Source organism: Aquila chrysaetos, chromosome Z (assembly GCF_900496995.4).
Source record: "Aquila chrysaetos chrysaetos chromosome Z, bAquChr1.4, whole genome shotgun sequence".
Taxonomy (NCBI): Eukaryota; Metazoa; Chordata; class Aves; order Accipitriformes; family Accipitridae; genus Aquila; species Aquila chrysaetos.
In genome coordinates this window covers 26683819-26690681 of record NC_044030.1, presented here as the reverse complement: position 1 = coordinate 26690681, position 6863 = coordinate 26683819, and the positions used below count along the sequence as shown (strand labels likewise).

At 37.4% G+C, this 6863-nt stretch overlaps 1 long non-coding RNA gene across 1 annotated transcript; it reads left to right on the top strand.

Moving 5' to 3' along the window:
- The first annotated feature begins 225 nt into the window (after nt 1-225).
- On the top strand, nt 226-5932 carry LOC115336797. Its single transcript, XR_003921916.1, has 2 exons — nt 226-291; nt 5880-5932. It is a non-coding gene; the product is annotated as an uncharacterized LOC115336797 (long non-coding RNA).
- The last annotated feature ends 931 nt before the right edge of the window (nt 5933-6863 follow it).

Here is a 6863-nt window from a genome sequence, read left to right as displayed (position 1 = left end):
TGAGTTGCTGTAACATGTCCGGAGAAGGGCAAAAAAGCTGGTGAAGGGTCTAGAGCACAAGTCTTATGAGGAACGGCTGAGGCAATTGGGGTTGTTTAGCCTGGAGAAAAGGAGGCTGAGGGGAGACCTTATCACTCTTTACAACTACCTGAAAGGAGGTTGTAGTGAGGTGAGTACTGGTCTCTTCTGTCAGGCAGTTAGAGATAGGATGAGAGGAAACAGCCTCAAGTTGCGGCAGGGGAGGTTTAGGTTGGATATTAGGAAAAAATTCTTTCCTGAAAGGGTTGTCAGGTATTGGAACAGGCTGCCCAGGGAAGTGGTGGAGTCACCATCCCTGGAGGTATTCAAAAAGTGTGTAGACAAGGCACTTCAGGACATGGTTTAGTGGGCATGGTGGTGTTGGGTTGATGGTTGGACTTGATGATCTTAATGGTCTTTTCCAAACTTAATGATTCTAATATTTCTAGCATTTGGATACTTAAATCTAAGGATAAATACTTACGAATCAACAAAAATGAAATGGGGTCCTTACATGTCCAATTAAAATATTTCACTTTATAGAAACTGGACACTGACAACTAGGTTTTTCTGAGGAAACTAAAGGATTTTTTTTTTTCAATTGGAATGGTAGCATCTTCTAATCAAGACCTGAAATATCTGATTCAAGGCACTGTACATTATACCTTGGAGTTAAACTGTGTTGTGTAGAAGATTAAGGCTACTGCAATTGATTGTATTGAAAATGCAACTTCAGAATTCTGTATTGGTTTAGAATTAATAGTGCATTCTGTATAACATCATCTTTTCTCTTTCTTTCCTACTGTAGTAGTATCTATGAACTCCAGACATTATGAGAATATTTGCACATGTAATTACCTATACATAGGAATTAGGAATTTATCACTGTTCTTAAATGTTCAAGCAGCCTTTCTTTTAAAGTATTTACTACAGTCACAGTTTTCAATTTACGTTTTTGCTATATTAAACTTCTGCTGTCGCATCAAGTAAGAAGTCTTGGTCTTATGGTGTGTTCACCCCTCTTTACTGGCGAGGAAAGCCTCACTGACATATATTTTAGTAATAGGATAACTAATTAGAAAATAAGTTGAATTAATTACTAAAGGAGATAGTAAGCTAACAGAAAAGGTGAACAAAGGAGAGTTCACTTAGCATAAAATCAAGATGTTAATAAAAAAATTAATCAAGGCACCAAGAAGCTTGAAAGAAAGAAGATTTTAATTGTCTACATGCCTGTGCCAAGAGTGTAGGTGATAAACAAGAAGAATTAGAACTGCAAGTTTAGAAGCATAAATTTGCCTTAATTGGTAGTACTGAAACTTGTGGGATTCACATTATTGGACTGGTAAAATCAATGGTTATAAATCACTTATAGATTAAGTGAACAAAAGAGGAGAAGGAGTGGTGTTCCATCTCAAATGTTGTACTAATTAATTCTGAGGCATTGAAAAGTCTGAAGTAAGCAATGTTACATTACTATGCCTTCATGTTATGATATACATGACAAGCACTGGATAAGGTATCTATAGAATGATGCTACTATTTCTAGAAGTATTCTTTGGTCTTCTAATAGACCATTGTTTCAGACATATGGGAATATGACATTAGGTATTGTGACAGTTTAAGACAGCATGATCACAGGAATAAAAATCACTTGATTAGATATGCTACATTTGAAATCCAAACTATTAATAAACATAGCTGCTACTAAAAAAGAGGTTGGATGTCCAGTCTTAGAAATAATTTTGTGCAGAAGCAGGTAGGACAATCAATACCTAAATGAACGAATGACAACTGTACTAGATTCTGTGAGTGCAGAAGTAATAAAAATTCTTTTAAAAGAATCTTTAAATTGAAATGAAAACATCTGTCAAAAAGCAAAAGCAAACCCCTACAATACAACAAGTGATAAGAAGGAAAGCGAAAAATGATAGTGATGAGAAAATTTGAACTGTAGAAATTCATAAGTAAAACATATGGCTAATAACCACCCCCCCCCCAATTGCTTGCAATGTTAAGTGAAATAAATTCCAGCGGTGTCAATTTGTATAGTTCCAAGTCAGCCTGAATATAGAAACACTATAGACCATTTGTTATCTAATAAGCCTTACCTTCACTGGTGGAGAGCAACAGCTGGCAAATACCTACAACTAAGTTCAGAAGAAGAGGGTTTAATTTCCTTTCACAGCTCAGCCTGAACTATCAAATAGTTGAGCTTGCATTTTTAATTTCACTACTCACTACATTTTACTGCTAATGCTCAGGTAAAACAAAGTGATAGTTTAATAGTACTACATGGCTTCTAGTCTCACTATGCTAAATTTACACCACTTCTTGCCTTATGAACTTGCCACATTTAAGTGCAAGAGCTTCCAGTCTTCATTGTCTTATCTCTTGCTGACATGCACTAAGGAATCATCTGCATGATGCTGGACTGTTATAGAAGGACATGATAGTATTGCCAGCAACAATGCAGAGAAGGCAAAAGTATTCAGTTAGTATGTGTCGTGGTTTAACCCCAGCCAGCAACTAAGCACCACGCAGCCGCTCACTCACTCCCCCCCACACCCAGTGGGATGGGGGAGAAAATCGGGAAAAGAAGCAAATCCACGGGTTGAGATAAGAACAGTTTAATAGAACAGAAAAGAAGAAACGAATAATGATAATGATAACACTAATAAAATGACAACAGCAATAATGAAAGGATTGGAATGTACAAATGATGCGCAGTGTAATTGCTCACCACCCACCGACCGGCACCCAGCTAGTCCCCGAGCGGCGATTCCCCGCCCCCACTTCCCAGTTCCTATACTGGATGGGACGTCACATGGTATGGAATACCCTGTTGGCCAGTTTGGGTCAGGTGCCCTGGCTGTGTCCTGTGCCAACTTCTTGTGCCCCTCCAGCTTTCTCGCTGGCTGGGCATGAGAAGCTGAAAAATCCTTGACATTAGTCTAAACACTACTAGCAGCAACTGAAAACATCGGTGTTATCAACATTCTTCTCATACTGAACTCAAAACATAGCACCGTACCAGCTACTAGGAAGACAGTTAACTCTATTCCAGCTGAAACTAGGACAGTATGTCTGTATTTCAAGAAGAGCTAGATGCAGTATTCATGTGATAATGATGATAAACACTCTAATTCTGCTACTGACTCTAAAGCATGTTAAGCAACACTTATTAACATTAAACATTTTTAAATTGGCACACTTATTTGTAGTAGTTTTAAGTAAGTTTTGGAAAACTGTGTAAATTTTTGAATACTAGTAGAAAGCTAATGCTATGTCAATATTTAGAAAGGGTAAATTAACCTGGGTAATAGATCTGGTTAATTATAGGCTTGTCAGTCTGATATCGATCCTGAAGAAAATAATGGAGCAGCTGGTACAGGGTTTGATTAGAAAAGAATTAAGGGGACTTAATATAATTAATGTCAATTAACATGGACTTATAAAAACTAAGTCTTATCACTTCAACTTAGTATCTTCTTTGAATACAACTGCAAATTCGGCAGATGCACGTAATCTCTTCTTTTGACTTTAAATCATTACATTTTGATGCAGTGAATTGAACAAAAGAAAATCCTCTTGGTATATATTGTTTGGAATAAAGTCTGGTTAGCAGTGTATCTTGAAGGACTTGGTAAGATATGCTTCTTGGTCCACCACCAATAAAAAAGCATTAATAAAATTTTACTGGTAAATTTTTTATGTAACAAATAGCCATTCATAAAATCATAAGGAGTGAAGCTGACATAAACAGAGTCACTTGTAAACTGGCTGAATTACAATATGACAGATGTAAAGTAAATTAGTCAACAAGAAGAATGTAGTATATGCTAACATGATGGAGAATCATTCAGGGAAACACTGATTCTGAAAAAAAAATCTGGTTATTAAACTGAAATATATGCTAAATATGTGTGTCGTGGACAAAACTTTGACAGTGAATGAATGAATGAAAACTTCGTATGGGGAAATAATCTAACTGGAGTAGAATTTTTATTACCTTTGTGTCATGTATATATCTCTGGTTTTGACATGGATATCACTGGAATACTAAGTCCAGTTATGGTGTCTATACTCCACTTTTTTTTCAAAAAAGAATTTTGAAAAACTCAGAAGTTCAAAGAAAAGTCAAAGGCATTATTCAAGAGTTGAAATAAGCACACATTGTAACAGTCTTCCAATACTGTTTGCTTGTAGCATTCCTTTCACATTTTTATAATTAATTGTCTATATGGATGGCAGTGTAGATTTGTACATTTCCTATATTTTTTCTCTCCCAACCCCAGTTCCTACCCTCTAACTTATACTCATGACCAGCAATTACTCCTTTTCCCCTTTTGTCATACAGGTAATGACAGACTTGAAAGGAGCTCACTCTAGCTTATCAAGGAAAAGGTTAAGAGTGATACAATCACAGTCTATAGGTGCCTACCAAGGAACAGAAATCCGATTAATGGAGTATTCTTCAATCTAAGGGAGAAGAAGCAATGGGTGCATGCTCAAGCTACACGAATTCAGACCAGAAATAGGACACAGATGTTAGACAGTAATTAAGTACTGGGATAATTTACCAAAACTTTAACAGTTTTCCATTACTGGAAATTTATAAATCCATAGACAACTTTTTTTTTTTCTTTTTTTTTTTCTTTTTTTTTCCTTTTTTTTCCTTTTTTTTTCTTTTTTTTTTCTTTTTTTTCCCAAAACATGTAGTATTTCAAGCACAACTATTAGATTTGAAGTATTAATATCAGTAAGTTTTGTGTTCCAAATTATGCGAGAGGTTAGGCGAGGTAATCACAGTGATTCCTTCTAGCTATAAAATACATGAAAATATGAATACAGATTAGTTTCTGTCAAAGTGACAAAACATGTGTCAGCCTGTCCCATTTTAAAATTTCCTGCTGTGCACATATCTTTAGAGTTGAGTTCCTCTGAATGTTTGCTATTTTTTGGATTGATGACCAGAAAATGAGGGCTTTTTCTTGTTAATATAAACTTTGATATTAATCCAACACCAATAAATAAAAAAAAAAGAATTCCAAAGTTTTTCCCCAACCCCTATTAGTTACTTTTGACTCTAAAGTCAGTGAAGAACATATATGTGATGAAAGGGGAATGACTTACGTTTCTTACTCTCATAGGAGTTAGGCCACACTCTGATTCTTCCAAATGTCATAGACAAAAACTTAAACATTTTTGGCTAATACATTTTGTGTTTCGAGAAATCCATATTTGGAATTAGTCACAGGTGGACCAATCTATTTAGAAATGGTATTGTAAATTTCTAATTGGAAGAAGAAGGTTATTATCATGGCTTGGGGAAGAGTGGCTGGAAAGCTGCCCAGCAGAAAAAGACCTGGGGGTGCTGGTTGACATGGCTGAATATGAGCCAGCAGTGTGCCCAGGTGACCAAGAAGGCCAACAGCATCCTGGCCTGTATCAGAAATAGTGTGGCCAGCAGGACTAGGGAAGTGATCGTCCCCCTGTACTCGGCACTGGTGAGGCTGCACTTCAAATACTCTGTTCAGTTTTGGGCCCCTCACTACAACAAAGACACTGAGGTGCTGGAGTGTGTCCAAAGAAAGGCAACGAAGCTAGTGAAGGGTCTAGAGAACAAGTCTTATGAGCAGTGGCTGAGGGAACTGGGGTTGTTTAGTCTGGAGAGAAGGAGGCTGAGGGCAGACCTCATAGCTGTCTATAAATACCTGAAAGGAAGTTGTACTGAGGTCAGTGTCAGTCTCGTCTCCCAAGTAACAAATGCTAGGATGAGAGGAAACAGCCTCAAGTGGCACCAGGGGAGGTTTAGATTGGATATTAGGAAAAAAATCTTCACCGAAAGGGTTATCGAGCACTGGAATAGGCTGCCGAGGGAAGTGGTTGAGTCACCATCCCTGGAGGTATTTAGAAGACATGTAGACATGGCACTTAGGGACATGGTTTAGTGGTAGACCTGGCAGTGTTAGGTTTACGGTTGGACTCAATGATCTTAAGGGTCTTTTCCAACCTAAATGTTTCTATGACTTTAATCAGGTAAGCTGAATTCCTCTGGGTTCATGTTTGAGGAACAGTAATTCACAAATTAATTGTGCCATCATCATGCTCAGTTTTTTAATCTTTCCGCACTGTTCATTCACTACATGCAACTGAATAGCCCTCCCCTGTCCAACAGATCCACCTGTGATATTTATAAAAAGTAGAATTTTCATCTCAGTCAGGTGAGGTTTGCCATTTGCCAGTATGGAATTTTTACTTCACCTGACTTGTAGTTTCTCTTCAATGAAGAAATCGGAAATCTGAAAATTCATTAAGAAGAAGTATTCTCCCAATCATATCCATGGACTTGAAGGCTTTGTCCCACTGAAGAGGGCAGAAATGAATTCTGTTTTTATTTGACCAGCATTAGCATGAAATTCAGTGTGGCTACCATTCTTTAGTTAAACAAATTAAAAAGTTGTCAGTAAAGGTTGTCTTTATGATCATTTATCTGCTATTGTTGATGAACTCAGAGAAAATTGCTAATGTGACTGTTGCATCCCATGGGTGAAGAAACTCAGGTTCGTGGATTTCCTTTGTCAGAATTAAGGTGAAACGACACCAGGGGAGTTCAAACAGCAATCACCATTTATTCAACCTTGCCCAAGTATAAGTGAACTTATCAGTATGAACCTTGCATCATGTCATTAAGCCAGTGTTTGAAAAGAGAAGGGAGGTGTAGAAAAAGAAGTGGAAAAAGGAACATGAAACTGCATCAGAAGGAGAGCCCTCCTGTTGAGTCACAAGGTTCAGAATGGACGTCCTTGCTTTCTGGACTCCTTCTCAAAGAGGAGCCCAGG